General features: G+C 38.4%; 1 protein-coding gene across 12 annotated transcripts in view; it reads right to left on the bottom strand.

The window, feature by feature from the left end:
• Positions 1-20,613, bottom strand: part of RBPMS (RNA binding protein, mRNA processing factor) — a 157,863-nt gene that overhangs the window by 124,203 nt on the left and 13,047 nt on the right. The window lies entirely within an intron of this gene.

The raw sequence follows: 20,613 nt of genomic DNA, 5'->3' as shown, positions 1-20,613 counted from the left end.
TAATAGGTATGATTGTTTCCTGTATTGCTAACAGTGGCAAAGGGACTTATGTGATTTCACATTTTTAAAATTGCCAAGTTTATGGGTAGATTCTACAAACTATCCAGTTATTACCTAAAGTATTGTTCTATAAATCAGAGTTACTAGGGCTTGGGCATTGAACCTATCTTACTCCTACTGAATTTCCTCTAAAGCACTCTCCCCTTTCACTTGAAAAATAATTTAAAATCACAAATTGACATACACTCTGAAAAAGGAGACAAGAGCAAATGTATACCATTTTCGAAAACATGGAAATCTGGAAATAATAGTACAATTTATTGGACTGCTGAGCTTAGAAAGTTTGTAGACACCAAGAAGCCACAACATGAAAGGAAAAAGCTGCACAAAACTGATAAAAGGGATCTTGCTGGGTGACCTGACGACTCAATTGCTAAGGACATATTTGAGACCTATGAAAATTGGTTAAACTTTGATTACAAAATAAGATTATAGACTGTTTTTATATCTCACTACCAAAATTTGGGGACATGTATATCAATCACTGGATGAGGTAGTTAAGGCTTCCAACACTGTCATTAGCTTAATTGTTTTGCCTTTTTAAAAAAGGGAAACTAAATACCCTTCCAGGAGGCCTGGATTTCACCACTTTTAATTTAGGCAAAATTTAGTTATGAAAGCACAAAGGAGATACTGCCTGGGGAGTCCAGGAAGGCTTTCTAGAAGCAAGCTGTGTACTTGAAGACAGACATTCCTGCACAGACAGCAGATGTGTGGGCACTCCAGCCTCCCCTCCCCACCCCCACCGCCGCCCCCAGCCACAGGGCTAGTCATGTGAAATCTGTGTGAGGACTGATGGCACAAGCCCATCCCCACATCCACAGCACAATGTTATACGGCAAATCATCCTACATCCACGACACAATGTTATATGGCAAATCACTCCACTTTTTTTTAACCTCAGTTCCCTCACTTGCCAGGGAGAAGAAGCTAGACTAGTGAAGTTCCTTCCAGTTCTAAAAGTAGATTATTACATCTTTGACGTTTGCAGGATGTCCCTATCCTGCCTACAAAAAACACACTGAAGAAACAACTCCTTAGATGAAATTTTTTTCTCACCACCTTTGACTTGTCTTAGAAGTAGAAGCAAATGTTTTTGTGATTGTTTCTTACGGAGTCCCAGAAGGCTGACCATTACTCCTGGGGCTACATGGTGGGAACCCTTCTTCACACTTTCCAAAGCTTGCTAGGGCTGCTCTGAAAGGGATTTGAAAACACAAGGTTTTGAATACATTTAAACTATAATATTAAAACAGTGTGCACTGTATTTTTTTTTTTTAAATAAATAAGTCTTGTATCCCACAGTACCAACTTCTAAATGGCTTAGTGCGTTTCCCTGAAAATAAGACCTAGCAGGACAATCAGCTCTAATGCATCTTTTGGAGCAAAAATTAATGTAAGACCCAGTCTTATATTACTATAATCTAAGACTGGGTCTTTAATATAATATAAAATACAATACAATACAATACAATATAATACCAGGTCTTATATTAATTTTTGCTCCAAAAGATGCATCAGAGCTGATTGTCCGGCTAGGTCTTATTTTCGGGGAAACACTGTAGATTACAGTTAACATAAACACAAAGAGTTGGACTATAGAAAGTGTGTCCTATTAAGCCTCTCAGTGCCCCACAAATATTGGATTGATTTATTTGATCTATGCTAAGATTAAAACTTGGAGAAGACAGAATCAACTAAATTTCTATAATTCTAAATAACGTTATCTCCAATTATGGCTGGATTATTTTTATGAGTTTTTCATTCACTCAATAATAATACTGCTTAACATTATGATTAAAGACCACAATGGTTACCACTTGCTGAATATCTTACCACATGCCAGGCACAATATGCACTGACCCCCTTTGTCCCCCACAAGCCTACCTTTGAGGAAACAGAGACAAAATCATTTGAATACAAGTCCGCGAAGTCAGAATCTGAATCCTGACTAATCCTATAGCGCACTTGTCTAACCTCTGGATGGCAAACACATCTAGCACCTGACACTGTGCTGAGTGATAAAAGATGATTAAGACAAGCACTTGGTTACAGGTAGTGGAGACTGCCAAACATATAAAAAATAATTACAACATGATATGTGTGCTGTAACCCAGGCCTTTAAAACCTGCTATGGCAACACAAAGGAGAGAGGCTGCCAGGGGAGTTCACAAGGCTTCTAGTGGAACTGGGTACTGAAAGAGGAGCGGGCATTCCTGGGGTACAGGAAGAATGGAAGGGCATTCCAAGTAGAGAAGAGCATGTGCCAAGGTACATAAAGGTGAGTGAGCCTGGGGAATCAGTGTGGCAGGAGCGGAGAGAGGAAGGCAGGGCAGGAATAGGAAGATTTTACAGGCCAGCTAACCAGACACCTTTCAGCATTAGTTCCTATCTGGCTAATGGTGGTCAGAAAGCCTGGCCCACTGGACATCTGTCTCCTTCAATGATAACATCTGGTGGGGTTTGAGGGAATGTGTTTTCTTCCCTTCTAAGATTCACTTCCCCTGAGTCAGGAAGATTTTAAAATGCAAACAGTCCTGGGCTGTAAACAAGAATATAAGTATAATAATCAGCTGAATTTTAGAGCCAGGGTGAGCAGGCAGAGGATGGCACACAGAAGGGAGGGGCAGTAAATTGGCTCCCATGATGAATCACCGTATATTCCAAAGGCTAGGTTTGTAGCCCTTAAGCGGTTATGAACAAAACATTGTGCATTTGTGTGTTTCTGGAGAAAGTGCCCATAGGTTTCACCAGATTCTCTAAGGCATCAATGACCCCAAAGAAACAACAATCACTGCTTTCAAGCAGGCTTAGAGCCAGAACTCTATGCATCTTATAACATCTGGGGCCACCCTAAGACACAGTAAGTAAAGACTCATGCAAGCAAAATTCCTCCCTCCCTTCCTCACTCTTGGACCTTACTTGAGACTCTGACAAACACTTTAACTTCAGACTCTATTCAAAAGGCCTTTAAGATCTGAGATAGTTATGTTTGCCTAACTTTATTCAGGTCATATTATGTACGTCTGCCACCTATTCAGGACCCCAAATGTTCAAGATTTACCGATAAGGTAATAAACCCTCCAATTTGTAATCTAATTCTCCTAAAGAAAACCTTCCTTCTAAATGGTAAAAACAGTGAGGAAATGCAAGACGCCGGATCCACAGGGCAGGTACTTAATTAACTTCTCTGAACTAATATTTAAAAGAAAACTGAAAAATAAACCACACTTCAGTGAAACTCACTTTAATTTTCTACCACAAGATTAAAAGGATGACTGCCCCCTGAGGAATAATAATTACCGAGGAGTCTGAACACAAGAAACCTTATTTACAGATGGACTATTTGGCCCCCTGGTGGAACATGAATATCGACCCAACATCTGTCATCATCACATCTTACATCACCAGCATTGCAACATATCATAATTCTTCTGTTGTCGGAACAGCAAAATTCTACCGCTGCTGAGCTCTATGCAGCCATCTTTACAACAGTGCACAGTTCAAGGGAATACAAGCAACTTTTTATGAAAGACAGAGAGAGACAGAGAGAAGGCGTGCTAGGCAGGAAGGAGCAGAGTAAAGAACACGGCTGGAGTCAGCAGCTGCCTGGATTCCAATGCCAGCCTTGTTCCACTGGAGCTGCGTAAGCTCAGGCAGGTTACCCTTTCTGCGGTTTCTTCACCTATAAAATGAGGATCATAGATGTACCTCTTCATTGGATTGTTATGAGAATTCAGTAAGTTAATGTTTGTAAAATGTTTAGAACAGTGTCTGGAACCTTGTAAGTGTTTGACAAATACACTAATCTTACCAAACAAAAGCCCTTGGTTAAGGAAACTAGCTATTTCAACAAAACTCAGAAAGAAAAGGCATGTTCAGTAACATGCCAATATCCAGAGTTGATCTGTCCAATGTTCAATGTGAAATAAAACTGCAGTGCAAATAGTTTACGTGTCAATGGAATGAAAAATAATTAAAAATAAAGGAATTCAAATTAAGTTAAAGAGACATATATGGAGTTTACTATCTGTGCTAGATTTTAGGGATAAAGAAATTAAAAGTATTCTACGTATACATCTTTGAACCACCGTACAGAGAATACTGACAGTAGGACTCATGCTTCTATGCATTGTAATACTATTTGGAGGAACCTAGCCTTAATTTTTAAAGGAAGATAGAAATGTCTACAGAAGTAATAAGGGAGTAAAGAGTTACTATTTAATAGTGATCTAACGCTATTGGTGTGCGTGTGTGTGTGTGTGTGTGTGTGTGTGTGTGTGTGTGTGTGTTTGCTGGGAAAACAAAATAATGAGTGTCGAATTTTGGAAACACAACAGGCATATTTCCAAGTACAGAAAGCACAATGATGATACTGTAGCATTAATTGCTCTCTTACTGTGCCTTAAAATTTACTGTGAAGTAAAAATAAGACCTTCCTTTCTCAGTCAAATCCTGTGCCCTACACCATGTCACATGTTTTACATGTAACATCCCCTTACGACTCCACGAAGCCGGCATTATCATCATTGTCTTCTTAAAAACAGATGAAGAAATTCAACTAGGGTTTAGACAGGTGAACGTTCACCCAGTCAGCAAGTGGAACAGACTTCATGAGCCTAGTTATGAATCCAACAGAACCATGTACCTTAAGCAACTGATTTATAATTAAATGTCCAATGTCACAAAAGCTGGGCTTCTTGCCTGAGTTCTCCCTAACCACTCTCTTTCCACTTCTCAGTGATAACTCCCTAATAATAGTAGCAGCTTCACTCTGGTTGAGTACACTACTGAAACTCTTTGAAGGCATGCTCTCTATCAATATTGCTACAATCCATATACAATCCTATGCTGTAGATTTTGTTATTCCCAATTTACACAGGAAGAGTTAGCCTCAGAGAAATCAAGTAATTTGCCCAAGGTAACAGCTAACAAGTGACAGAGACAGGGCAGGAAACCAGGATTCAAAACCTACACAGGCTGACTCCAAAGCTCAACGTACCATAAAGAAATCCAAAGCTCATCTAAATTTTCTGAATGTAGATCTAGTGTAAAACTCTTCATATTCACCATCATGATGCCTTTCTTCTCAACTGACCCATGTGACTTGTCTCTTAAAATCTAAACTATTCTCTTTCCAGGAAGTTCCCCCACCCCTCGACTAATTTACTCCGCAGATCCTTTGGTCCTGATATGCACCCGTGGACCTAAGGTAGAAGCAGAAATGAAGAACCAACTAAAACAGAGGGAAGGAAAAGCAGAAAAGTGTAAGAAGAACTGGAAGGGAAGTGGCCATTTCTCCAACAATAGATTTTCCTTCAGCCCCTTGAAGCACCTCCCACACTGGAGAATAACACAGGCCTAACTCAGACTTCTGCCAGGCTTCCCCTTTCCAGAGTAGTCCTCACTCCTACCCCTCAGAGGTAGGTAGCTAGGCAACCAGACCCGAGAGACACAAAGAGGGAAGAGGTGCCAAGTCCTGCCACTCAGGTCTTCAATCCAAAGCCGACCTGGTGAACTATAAATATCCGCAAAATGACGGAACACATGAACAAAGAGATAAGGGACAAATATTACGTGTTTGAAAGTCTAGATCTCTAATCAGAGTAAGAATAAAAAGAGCCCTGGTAAGACACTGGTGGACAGAGAACTGGAAGACTGGTCTGGGAAACCAGATAGCAAATCCCCTGGTGATTCCGTGCCCAGAGTAGAGACAAGAAGTGCGGCTGAATAGCTGTCCTGTTAACACAGCACTGAAGGTCTAGGGCATAGACTTTGTAATACACATTTCAACTGCTCAGAGATCTGTGAGCCAGGTCCTACTTCTCAAGCCTACTTTGGATAATGGGAATTAAGAGGTAAAGGTCCTCTACAAAATGAACTGTGAATTAGAAAGGCGCTTAGTACAGTAAATAGAATTAATTCCACGTATACTGAATTTTCCTAGCACAAATAGACATAAACAAGTATTTACTGAAAATGGAACTTTGTTTCAGTAAAACACATCCACTCAATACCATTCATTAAGGAGTTATAATGTTTCCATTTTATTTTTTAGAAAGGTGTACTTGTTAAGTATTTTTCCTATGACTTCTTGGATATTTAGTTTACATGAGAAAAAATTGAAGACAATGGGCCCAAAGTGAAAAGATTTCTAAAATCTACCCTCAGATACATCTAAATTTGTACAGAAAAATACATTTGGGTTTGTCTTATACATTTAGTTCCTTCAAGAGGAAGTGCCATGGAACACTCTTGCCTAAACAAAGCCTATATTTGTCTATAAATTAACACTATTTAATCCTACACATCCCAGCCCAAATGCTACCTCTTCTAAGAAACTTTCCTCACTTTCCTACCCAGTGATTACTTTATTCTTAGCTATTATAGCAATTAGCCTTTTCTAACCTCACTTTTAATACTTTCTAACTAGTCCATGAGTCGTCTGAGGGCATTACAATTCTTGGCACATAGTAGGTACCTAGAAAATTTCTAAAAACTCATCTATGTGATGCTGTCCTTTCAAATTTAAGAATACTAAATATAATATTTAGATACGACAGTTGTACTTGAAGGAATTTTTCATAAGAAAGACATATATGTACACACAAACAAAAACTGTAGAAGACTCATGAAAACATCACCAGAAAGAAAGACGAAGCCAAATAATGCCTTCATTTTCTTTAAGAAATTTACTTTAAAAATGATGGCTGCAGATGTGTCTATCCAGAACTAAAGTTAAATTAGCCTGCTAGCTGCTGTCTGGTGATAATTTTCTTAGTGCCAGGAAGTTGGTGAGTATGTGATTAAACCTGTTTCCGCCCTTAGCTCCACCCAAGATGATATCAGTTCACTAAACAGAAGGTTCTGCAGCTGACCAGCTCATACCACATTCAAAAAAAAAAAAAAAACACCTAAGAAAAACAAAATGAACTGTGCCAAATTTTCATACAAGTAATTATAAATGCTAAATCCCCTCCCATCCGTGCACTTTTTACTCATCTCCTTCCCAACAGAGCACAAATTTAAAGCATAGGAGGAAAATAAATTAAAATTAGCCATACTCATGACTTCAAACATTTAAATATTTAGTATTTAAATGTTCATATTTGTGGTTATATTTAATACACATATATAATTTTTTCCCCAAAAAACACTATATTTTTAGTTGACAAAATGAGAAATCCCAAATGGAGTTTTGCTAAGAGTTAGACTCACATGCAATCAGTTTAGAAACTGAGAAACACTTTTATACTTCATGAACAATGTCTCTACCCAGCTCTAGGACCTTAAACTGGTCATTTCACCTTTCTGGTCTTCAGTCTCCTCAATTAGTGATTTGTCTCTTTCAACCACAACATTATACTATTTTAAAACTGGTTTTTTGTTTTTGTTTTTAACATTTTGAAATGGGTTTTGATATCTAGTCAGGAAACTCCCCTTCATAGTTCTTTTTAAAATTTTTCCTGGCACTATCTATGTTTATAAGTCCAGTTGAACTTTAGAAACTAGTATAAGTTCTAAAACTTACTTTCAATTTTTTTATTGAAATTATATTTAATTTGTAAACTAATTTGTAGGAAATTGATAATTTTATAACACCCATCCAGGAATATAGTCTTTATCTTCGTTTATTGAGGTCTTTTGTGTCCTTCAGAATACAGTATTCTTCAAGTAGTTCCTGCAAATTTGTTTTTACTGCTGTCAAGAATGGTATCTTTTTCATTATTGGTATCTTATTCATCATTTCTAACTGATTAGTACGCTTTCCTATGATAGTATGTTTAAAAAAAAAAATCCCTGTGATTTTGTGTTTATCTTGTCCAGCCACCTTACTGAAGTTTATTAGTCCTAAACGTTTTTTTTTCCAATTGATAATTTTGGATTTTCTAAGCCAATAGTCTCACTGACAGCAAATGACAGTTTGAGCCTATCCTTAAAAGACAAGCAAAAGACTAGGGGAAATATTTCCAAAATACATATATTAGAAAGTATGTACATTAGACAATGTTTATAAGATATTAAGAGTGCCTAGAAATCAGTAAAGACAAACAACCTAATAGAAAAATAAAGAATATAAATAACAAAGTTGTCTAAAACCTAAAAACCAGTGAACACATAAAAATGTTAGACTTCATTAATATAAAGAATACAAATTAAAACAATAATGAAATGCCTTCTTCCAACCAATGACTGCAAAGTGAGAAAGATAGTATCTAATGTTAGAAAGGGTTACGACAAAATTAATACTCTAAATAAGATTATAAATTGATTAGTCTCTTTAGAGGGCAATTTAGCCTTATCTATCAAAAAATTAAATGTACATAACTCAACCAGAAATTTCATTTCCAGTAATCTTTGCATTATATTCAAATTCTAGAGTTAAATTATAAAACGATATATGGTAAAAAAAGAAAAAATCCTAAACGATCCCTTAAATTGTCCACATATATGTAATTCATTTTTTCAAAAATGCATTATATATACATAAATTATACCAATGTACATATTACAATGAACACATATAAAACAATAAAATTTTACATTTTTAATTACGTGTGTGTGTGTGTGTATATATATATATATATATATATATATATATATATAGTTGAATTCTAATAGGTTAAATGCATAAAATGCAACCCTAATATACTATTAGAAATACCAGCACACTCATGCCCAAAGATGCTTCCTGCAATAGCATTAGTAACAGCAAAAATACTAAAAATAACTCAAATGTCAGTCAGCAGGAAATGGTAAATTATATTTAGTACATCCATACAAAGAAATATCATGTAGCTATTAAAAAATATGAGCTACTGCTATACATTCTGACATGGAAGACCTAAGATCTATTGTCAAGTAAAAACAAAAACAGGGAGCAAATCATAGGTATTACATGTGAGAAAACATTTTTATCTGCATCTAAGTGCATAGAACAGTGCATATTAAACCATTAACTGATTACACTTCTGGAACAGGATGGGGGTAGGAGACTGAGGTGGGAATTACAGTGTTTGCGACATGGACTTCTGTATTTTTACATTTTTTAAAATCCCAAGTACTTATTACTTTAATTTTTAACAATGGAAAAATGAGGGGCCATGGTATTTATGGTTCATTGCAACTTTCTAAATGTTTATAAAAAACAGGTTTTCTGAGTATCTCCATGTTAGTTTCAGTCACTGACAGTATCAGTGACTTGGTTCTGAGCAGTGAAGATTCACTGTGAGGTGCAGACTGTGAGAAAGAAAGCAGACGGCATCTGACAATTCCAAACATTCTGGTAAAAGCTTAAATACCCAGTCAATGTGATCTATTTTGTTTTGTTTCTATGTGGAAGTAAAATACCTAAACATTTTAACAAACTTTTCAGTGATCACAAACACAGCCAAAGACTTTATTGTATGTATGCTTAGATTAGGTAAAAGATCTATCTGTCCCTTTGAAGAACAAGTTTCCCCCACCAAAAGAAAAACAATAAATGAAAAACATCAGGAGGGCAGAAGGAGGGTAAAAGAGTGGATCTGTAAGACTGGAGAGCAAAGAACATTCTATTTCCTAGGGATTAACATTTACACAAACATTGACTCCACTAATGGAGGGCCTTTTCTACACTTTATCATTTTGTTTAGTTTATCTGGCCAGGATGATGCAAAACAAACCCAGAATGAAACAGGGAACAAAGCTACTATATACGCAACTCTTCCAACTCACTAGTATATCCAGAAACAACAGTCTATATCCTGGCTCACAGAGATTTCCCAACTCTGAAAATCCCACGTTGCTATGTAACATTACTTGGAATATTACAAAAGGGACTCATTGTATTCCATTAAAGTTTAGCCCTATACATAGTCATTATAAGTATAAAGCTAATAGAAAGCCAAACTGACATGCCTCAGGAGCACTTACTTTAGATGAAGAAATCAGATGTCCTTCCCTCTGCACAATGTGTTTCTCACATAGTTCTTCCCAGGTGTCATCCTTCAAAGCCCAGCAGAAAAACAAGCTGAAATACTGCACAACTTGCACATGCCAAGCACTGTGCTAGTACACACACTGCCAGTTAAATGCATGGTCCTGGTCTAGGTTTTCCTGAAGACAGAGCCATTACAGCCTTCCAGCTAAGCCCAGTCTCCGTCTCCCTCAAGCATGTTCCCAAACCTAGTGTCTGGCATGGTTAGATAATCAATAAAAATGCCTACTGAATAAATGAATTATCATTACAGCGAATAGCAGAGAGTCTGCAGGAGAAAGGGTCACGGATGAGACTATCTGGCAAAGGAACAGTCGAAGGTTTTAAGCAGGAGCATGACAGAGCATATTTCCATTTCTTGAAAGGTTACCCTGGCTGTCCTGAGGAGCAAGACAGGCAAGGCTGGAGACAGAAAGGTGTTTGTTTCCAAGCTGGTACAGCAGCACAGAAAGCTTTGATGGTGGCCTGAAGTAGGATAGCAGCAGGGAAGATGGACAGAAGTCAACAGATTTGAGAGAGATGTGGGGGGTGGATTGCTGGATTGGTGATGGACTAGTTAGGGAGGGAGAGGGAAGAGTTAGCACCTAGATGCAGAGTGCCCCGAATCAGAGACGCGGAACACAGGGGAGCAGGTTGGGGGTGAGGATGATGAAATCATCTGGACGTGTTCAGTGTAAGGTGTATGGGAGACGAGCAACCTGAGGTGGTATAGACACTTAGATACTGGAATCTGGAGCTCAGGACAGAGAACATCATCCATGGGAGCCTCCGCAGGATAATGAGAACTGAAGACACAGGACAAAGGGCTAAGGAATACTATCATTTAAGGAGCACACAAAGGAACAAAGATGAAAGGGATAATGTAGGAGTAGGGTCAGGAAGAGGGAGGAAAATCCATGATATCATGGAAGCCAAAGAAAGAGAATATCAAGAACGGGAAAATCCAAAATGTAAGACCTGTCCGTAGTGGAAAAATGGTTTTTGTTTTTTTCCTTATTATTTTTCTGAATTTTCCTAGGATCCTCAATAGACATGTATTTTGTTATTAATCAGAAAATCCTTTTCTGAAGAAAAGCGACATAAAATTTGTTATGATATCCCCCATAAATTAAAGAGCCATGAATAGGCTACTATCCGCAGGGCATGTGTTTTGAGTCCGTTTCCTGGGTCTGGTGATCTCTCTGCTCCAGCTTCGTGACCAGTGACACACATTGCCCAGCCTCCTGGCCAAGGTCTGGAATCCCAGCAGAGCAGAGCTGGCTGGCCTACACACAGATGGTCCAGTGACCTTGGCTTCATCTGCATACTGTTCTAATCAAATGAGCTAACCAGTAACAGATCCTGCCCACTTTGTCCCACTTCCCACCACTACTAAGGCCAAAGTTCCCCAGCTCTGCACCATTTCCTATAAACAAGAGATTGCCTATAAACATTCATGCAGATACAGGAGGTCCAAGGCTCACCAAAAATATTTGTTCATTGCCTCTAAATAGGATTTATGTTTACTTACAAGGTACTTGCCCTGGCAAGCAGAAGTGTATCATTAATGAAAATGATGGTGGCCCACTGAGCCAGTGTGGATAGTACCCAATGACTCAATACCTGTTGTTCTGATCACACTGAAAAAAGGGGGTATGACCAAGATACTTCTAGAGGGCAAGAAGGACGTAAGAAATAATATACTAACCTTCTACCTCTCTCGACCCAAAAAAACAATTTTGGCATATTTTAAAACATTCACCTTTAATAGCACCCTTTTCAGTGCAGGCTGAAAGTAGGTATCATTCTCTCCACTTTTTCAATCAACAAACTCAAAATATAGGAGTTAATTTACTTGACATCAAGGGATCCAGAAAGAGATGACAGCTCTTCCTCCAGAGACAGAGGGATCAATTAGAACAACGCAGCCTACTTTAAAAAGGGAATGGGCCTTGGGCTTTGGCAACCTTGGGCTTTGGCTGTCTCACTGCTCAGGTTGAGGGGGTTGAACAAAAGTACTTTATAGGTCCCTTCCAGCTCAAAAAACACCTATGACAGCATAAATCTCTATGTCATTATTCTGACAACCAGAGCAGGAGGGATAGTCTTTAAAACTGGCTTTCAAACATGTAAATTTCCATGCTTACATACTACTACTTGAAAAGTAGTATCTGTTTCATGAAAGGAACGTGAATAAACTTTTGTAGTAATCTATATAAAATATTTGTGCATTTTCCTTTGTTGACTTAAAATATGGAACACTATTGGAATGTTGTATCTGCCATTTCTTTTTTAAATACAACATTAAAAAAAAAATGGATGTACTTTGTACTTCAACATAATTCTTGGGATAAGTAGCCTATCTTTCCAGGAAAAGAAAATTGAAGAACTTAACTTTGGCTGGAATACTCTGTGCAAATGGATTTTACTATACTTGGTTTTCAGAGGGAAAGAATCACAGAGATGGGGTGCTAAATATAGATGCAATAAAACTGAGGGGAAAGCACTTGTGAGATGACAGTAACAATTAGCAAAAAAAAAAAAAGTGGCATCACCAGTATTAAAATAGGAAATCTGAGCCCATTCTGGGAACACTGTCATGGACTGCCACAGTCATCGAGCCTGGCGGGCTGGCCCAGCTCCCCTCAGCCCCAGTGGACAGCCTTATAAGGCAACCATGCTCCGAGAGAAGATAAGAACAACGCTAGGCACTTAACAGTTCCAGGGGCCTCTACACGTATTAACTCATTGATTCTCACAGTATTCTGGAGAGCCACGCTCCTATCATTTCCAAGAGAGACTGGGAAAGAAAGACACCTGACTAATCACAGTTCATTATGACAAGGTGGGCGAGGAGCTGGCAGCTCGCCTTGGATGCCTGCTTAAGGCTAGACACACCTCAGTTTTGTCAGGAACTGAATAAATACTTTCCTACTAATGAACGGAGAGGAGGAAAATTTCTCAACTTTGACAGTAAATGAAGAACAGACTCTACCCTCCATTTCCCATAGTCTCCACAAGATTCTCATCCTTAGAATTACTAAGACTGACTTGAACAGCCTAGGAAACAAAGGGGCGAGATGTAGGCAAGTGTCTGGAGTCAAGACATGGCGTACAGTGGACGTGAGACTTGCTCTCCCCAAGTTGACTTCTATTCCCTAGGGGACAGTTAATATCCATCCTTTCACCTTCATAAATAAATTCAGCAATTCTGATTATAGTGCCAGTAAGAAATAAGACAGCAACCTATAAAGTTTGGAGAGGATTAAGTGGCCTCATTTTTTTTTAATTAAGAAAATTTCAATGTAATAGTTATCAAATAATGTTTACTGAGAATCTATACTGTACGACATATTATGGCCAGGTGTTGGAAATATAAAAGAGTAGCAGATATTTATATATATATCTGCTTTATATATCTGTTTCTCCAGAGAAAAAGAACCAATAGGAGATATATGCATATGTATATATGTATGTGTATATACGATACATATCTATATCTATATATATCTAGATAGATATATATAGATATATACAGATATATATATCTGCTACTCCTTTATATTTCCAACACCTGGCCATAATATATATATATAGAGAGAGAGAGAGAAAGAGATCTCTCTCTCTCTCTGTCTGTCTGTCTCTCTCTCTATGTGTGTGTGTGTGTGTGCATTATCTTTAAAAAATGAGCTCAAGGTCCAAATAAGTAAACATTTGTAGATATGCAAGAAAGGATATATAAGTAAAAGTACTAGGTAACATATTCGATGTGCTAAATCAGAGACTGACTTAATAGTCCTTTGGGGGGGAAACCCCATCGGCTAATAAGTAGGAAAGCTGACAGGGCAAACCAGGAAGGAAAAAATGTAAGTGCATGGCGAGGACGGAAGAAGGTACTCTAGGCACTAGAAAGTTAGGAGGAGGTAGAATGCCTTTATACTAACACACCCCCCAAAAAACTGGCAACAACTCAAATGCTCATCAACTAATGAATGGATAACAACATGTGGTACATCTATACAATGGGATATTATTCAGTGATAAAAAGGAACAAAGTACCAATTCATGCTACAACATGGATGAAACTTGAAAACATGATGCTAAATGAAATAAACCAGACACAAAAGGCCACATTTTGTATTATTCCCTTTGTATGAAAGGTACATAATAGGCAAATCCATGGAGACAAAAACTGGATTAACAGTCACCAGGGGCTGGGAGGAGGGGTTACTGAGCACAGGTTTTTGTGGTTATTTTCCGGGGGGGGGGGGTCCTAGCAAAAATGTTGTAAAATTAGAGTCGTGATGATTACATAACTCTGTGAATACACCAAAAACTACTAAATTGTATACTTTAGAAGGGTGGATTTTAAGATATATGAATTATACCTCAATAAAGTTGTTATTAAAAACGAAGAACAGTGCACCATTACTAGACTAGCTGCGGGGCTGGAGGTTAAGGGAAGACAGTGCACAGGGGCAGATAGTAGATACCAAGTTTGGAAACGCAGGGAAAGGTCTGATCGTGCAGTTTTAAATGTCAGCTAATGAAATATGGATCTTACCCACTAACTACCACAAAGAAATGGTGGTAGACAGGCTCTCCAGTCTTCAGAGTACCTTAATACACATCAGATCCTTCGATTGAGGAGCCTCCAAATGTCTTCAGGTGCTAGCTGAGTTAGGGCAAGTAACACCTTTGGAAGAGAAATCTGCCATTAATGGACTAAGAGTGAAAGAAAGTCAATTTAGGCTCTGAAGGTCTAATTTAGAGTCCAGACAGGTGAGCTGGAAAAGATGGGAAAGATTAGGCTGTGGCAAGAAGTCCAGGGCCCTCCAGATTTTCTAAAACTAGGCATGCTATTCTATATATATATATATATATAGAATACATATATATATATATATATATATATATATATATATATATATATATATATGTATATATATGTATATATATGTATATATATGTATATATATATATAAATGGGTGATTCAACTCCTTGAAAAGAAGTTGCCACATTACTGCTCACTGAGGGCTTAGGCAGGTCCCATATCTCAAATTCCTCTCTCTACGAAGGCAGCGTTCTAAGAGGTACTAGGCTCAAGAGACCACTTGATCTCCTTGGAATAAACTTCTCAGAAGAAAGAGTGCTCTGGACTGGCAGTGAGGTTTAGTGTTAAGATGACAGATTTTGAACTAACTGCCCAGGTTCAAATCCAGGCTTTGCTATTTATTAGCTGTGACCTAGAACAAGTTATACAACTCTCTGAGCCTCCGTTCCTCACCTGTACATTAGGCGTAATGATGGTTGGTACCCACCTGACAGAGTAATGAGGACTAAAAGAGTTTCACATACATAAAGTGACGTGAACAGTGTTTGGAACAAACAGGGTCCCCTTGTTACCCATCAACCATGCTTTTCCTTTATAGCACTTATCAGTTTGTAAGTCTATATTTATGGGTGCTTTTAATTGTCTAATATACACTTCCTTACTACACTGTAAGTTCCAGGAAGGTCAACGACAATGTCTGTTTGCTGCCCATTGTATCACTAGGACCTAAAATACAGTAGGAGCTTAATATCTTTGGAATGACTATACCATCTAGGAATTATATATTCAGTTTCTAAGATTAAGAGGCGTACTCTTCTGAATAGACAGAATAAAGGCACAAAGAAACAAATGCAGCCATGGCTTCATCAAGGAAGTGAAGGGGAAATAGTCAAAAAGGAAAATGCTTTATTTTTTCCAGTATGCTAATGCTAACAGTTTGTGTGGCCTTGCAAGCCTCATTCACAAAAAAAAAAAAAAAAAAAGGCAAAAGGTTTAGCATATTGGCATAGCGTTCTGCAGGTTGTACATCTGTCACCTACAGAACAGGGCCTGCTAGGGGAGCCAATGACAACTGACAAAATTCTTTAAGATATCCTCAAATCTTTACCATTCATTTACTCATTTATTAAAAAGTAACAACAAAACAAGACTTCTCCTTGCCATATAAATATGCCACATTCCTTCTTACTTCCAAACCTTTACGATGGTGAAACTCTCCTATCCCAGTGCCCATTTCTTTCCACCTATTTAAATTTTACCAGTTCATTAAAGTCCATCTCTTTTACTCTCATCCCCAATGATCTCTCTCTCTCTCTCTCTTTGGGTTTCTAAGCCCTGTCTATATTACAAAATGTTGTCAATATACTTCGGAACTCATTATTTTTCCCATTGGTTTCTGTGTTGACTGGTTCTTTCCAAATAGCAGAAAAACTGCTCTGGGCTCACAGCCTGCCATCAAGGACCAATGACTGTACCCCAGGGGCATCATACCTCTTCACTACGAGTCAATGTTCTCTTCACCAACTCGGTCAACCGGAATCAAAGACTCAAGAAAAGAAGGCAATTTTTATTTGCAAAAGAGCTTCCAGTTCCTTTGAGAACGGTGCTACATGCATATAAATTCAGCATTTTATGACCTCAGCGGGAATTTACCCTGAAATACTGTTGGCATAAACTCTAAATGAGATGCAAATTCCACTCACATAACAGTCAAAATGAGTCAAGACTGAGGTTTCCATTACATCTGCTCATTTCCTAGCATCACACTCCCAAAAAATTTGTGTAGCATTTGTAGAGGGTGTGTGCTAGGCAGGAAATGTTCTGTTAACAATTAAGGAGGCTTTGAGGGCTGGGGTTAATGGTGATTGAACCTGCCCACATGGAGGGAGACCTGAGCTCCACTCTGCAGACAGTATTTGGCTCTTGGTTTCTTGTGGGCATCTGTAGTGAAAATGCCCATGGGAGGATGAGAACGCCCTGATGGTCCTTTTGTTCAGACTGAGGAATACTTGTGGCAGCTTCTACCCTGGAGTTCCAGGCCCTACGCCTCAATTTAGAGGGGAGGAAAAGGACATTTTCATACCACAGTAGATGTACTGCATGGTCCACACCTAATAAAAGGCATTGTTGTTTTAACTCTATCTATAAAAGTTCCTTGCAGGGATGTAACTGGCCAGTTGTCCACCAAAACTTACATCGAACTGACCAACGTGACTAAGAGAATCTATCCTTACCGGAAGAGCAAACCCACCATGTGACTAGAAAAGTAGAGATAAAAGGACATATCCACCAGTTCTGACACGTTTCTACAACGTAACATCTCTGAAATCGAGACGCACCTTATAATACAGTTTAAATGCAGTAATTAGGTCACATGACAAATGCTAGAACTGCCTCAATGAAATTCTGTACATGCACACAGAAGACCCAAGATGTTGGTGTCATCGCCAGTCGTTAAGCTTATCGCCAGCAATATATATATGAAGATCCTAATATATAAGATCACAAAATCAAGAGTTTCTATGTGTTCAATGAACTCAAGAATGACATCTCCAGAAACTATCTGCTAAGCATTTCAGTGCTTGCAGCAGTACCTGAAACAATTAGGTGATGGCTTGAAATGGGGTTTTAAAAAAGTGAACAGGTGACATCCAAGTGTTGTACAGATCAGGCTGGGATATTAATTAGGAATCACAGATAGAATACAAACATGAAGAACTTCACAGTGAAGAAGCAACCTTTAAAACAGCAAAACTGCACTGGCAGGGGATACAGGAAAATGGGCCTGCTGATACTCTTGGTGGGAGTATAAGTCAGTGCCGTGTTTCTAGAGAAGATTTGGCAGTAACCATCTTCCATCTTAAAAATAATGTATGCCCTTTGACAGAGAAATTCCACTTCTAAAACTTTCAGCTAAGGAAATCACTCTGGATGTACACACAGATTTAGCTAGGAGGACGTATAGCACTGTTTCTATCACAAAGCTGGAAACACGCTAAACCCTCAATAATGTCCAATGGCAGGCAGAAATGTTCATACCATAGTGTCAAGTGAAAAAAAAAGTCAAATGTAAACATTATTATAGCATGAATTCATTTTTGTTAAAATAGAAGGGTGGGCGTAGCGTGCACGTGTGTGTGTGTGTGTGTGTGTGTGTGTGTGTGTGTACACAGAGAAAAGGACTTGAAAAAGATATACACCAAAGTGTCAACACTGGTTGTTGAGAAAGGCCTTGTAGAATTGTATACTTCTTTTTTGCTTATGTGTATTTTCTGAGGGGGAGAGAGAATAATGCAGGAGAATTTATTTGCCAATAAGGAAAGAAAAAGATTGTGTTCCGGAAAAAACAGTGAAAAAAAACTTGGGCACTAATGGCTTAAAACTAATGGCTTAAAAATCTTGGTTGTTTCAATCCTAAAATTCAAATAAGTTAAAAATCCAATGGATTTATTATCATTATTTTTTTAAATCTGTAAAATAGAAGCAATACATTACACCCTTCCTTTGAGGAATGCTGAGAGAAACGACCCACAGAATTAAGTGAATAACAGGATTTAAAATACACAAAAATTCCCCAGGAGATAATCGCTGTTGTACACTGAAGCTCTGCTGTGCCCAGTGCCATAGGAGTGGGTACTGCAAATGCCCTATACAACAACAAAAATTGCATTCATATCCTAGAGCTTCTGATAAAGGGAAGCCACCTCAGGACCTTACAATATGCGTGTGCTCTATCCCATCCCTCGATGAGAAATTTCCTCATTCGTATGACTATAAATTAACCCATCAAGGGTGGGGTATTTATGGCAGGCTTTCTAAGGAATACGACTGCAATTTCAATTTGTAAAATGTAATGCTTACTAGGTTCGTGGAGAGATTTCAGAGAGCACTGGAATGAGTGGGAGGACCCAGAACAAGCAGCTGGATTCCTATGCCTGGGCCTCCTTCAAGAGCGGTGCCCAAGCTTTGCCTGGTGTAAGGGAAAACAACACTTTGTTGCTGACTTCAGGATAACCTCACACCAGTAGGATTCCTCTGTATACTCATGACCCATGATTTACAACATTAGAAAAATAAGAGCAATTTTCCTATTGATGAAAAGCCTAGGGGTTTTTAGGAAGAGAGATCAGGAGAATGTGAATGACTAAAACTCCACTGGATATTTGCCAAAACCGGAAATCCATATTCCAGGCCCCACAGCACCTTTGAGTCTTTGCTCCCTAGCCACGGACTTGTGCTTGTTTTTACGATATGGAGTCAGTAGGTTGGGCGCACTATGACCAAATGGCAACAGATGCTGGTCTTGCAAAGGGCAAGATGCTTCCCTTTGAGCATCTAAGAACATGGAGAGAATGGACAAACATTCCTGACCAGGACAGTTTCACTTTGACTCAAGGTTTACCAGTAGCATGAATATGAAGAGCTACAGAAAAAAGCGGCTCCTCCACTCAATAAAAGCAGGCACAGTCCATTCCTGAATCCATCTAAACCACAAACGAACCTATGTAAAACACGCCAGTTGGGAATGCTTGGAAGGCTGAGGCAGAAATGATTTTCCATGCAGAGAATGTTAGTGCCATATATTGCATAATTCTAAGGAGTTAATGTAGAGAAGATTATCACTAGTATTTTTATCTTTTCTTTGTAAAAATACAAGTAATGTTACATAGATCATTGGAAAACAGCTGATACTCTAAATGAAAAACATGCCAAATGTATATGGTATACAAGCCTCCGAACAAATCTAAATCAATATCTATTTCCATATCTGTAAATTAATAACATGACAACAGTAACCTTTCTCAAAAGTTTATGTGTCAAGAAAATGAGAAAACCTACCAACACATCAGACCCTGGAATTCTCAATGAGAATAATTTTTCCCTGGAAACCTTGGAGTTTACAATGATCATACCTCTTTTAAACAACACGGCACCCCTCGCTTCATATTTAAGACACAGAGTCTGCCAGGACATTTAATGTATAAACAAAACCCCTTCACACTGGCATCTGAGTGTCAGCTGTAATCTTATCTCAGCAATTCTGTTAAGTACCTGGGGCTGTGGACTAAGTAAGCCACCTCTCTATGCGTTACAGACCCACCAGCTATATCAGCGGCTTTCTAAAAATATAGTTACAATGTAAAGCCTAAAAATAGTGGTGTAACAATGTTTTTTCTTTGAAAAGATGTTTGTCATTTTCAAGTGTTCTGAAAACTAAACAAACCACAAAACCATTTTCAATAAAATGTGTGTTTGTAATTATTAGTGGAAAGATTTATATTCCTGGGGTGGGGGGTGGAATGGTGTGCCTGGAAGAGAAGTTCATTGCTGCAAGTCCGCAAGAATTTGTAAAGGCAAAATAATTTTGATAAGACATAACTACTTTTCTAGCAATATAAATTCAGGATCCTGCTGTACAAATATGGACACAGCGAACAGTCAGTCACTTTCAAGTGAAGAGAGGGAGCATTCCAGAGCAGGGGCAAGGCCCGACAGTTCTCATATGGGCTGGCTATCTCACACTGTAAACATTACGAATCCCCTGTTAGTCAAGAGGCAGAAGTCACTCCTATTATCAGGTCATCGGTTTAGATTTAGAAAAATAAAGACAGTAGTTAATGCAGTCATATTCAAATCTTCGATTTGTTTATAGGGCGTTTATTAGCAAATCACAGCACCCCAACTTTTACTTACGGAGAAATAGATCATATAAAATCCCTTTCTCCTGCTTCCCTCATTCTGTACTGCTGAGGCTGAAAG

Source organism: Rhinolophus sinicus, chromosome 16, assembly GCF_057876585.1.
Source record: "Rhinolophus sinicus isolate RSI-liver-muscle chromosome 16, RSI-T2T, whole genome shotgun sequence".
NCBI lineage: Eukaryota > Metazoa > Chordata > Mammalia > Chiroptera > Rhinolophidae > Rhinolophus > Rhinolophus sinicus.
Note: the sequence above shows the minus strand (reverse complement) of the source record. Positions and strands in the feature narration are given on the sequence as shown.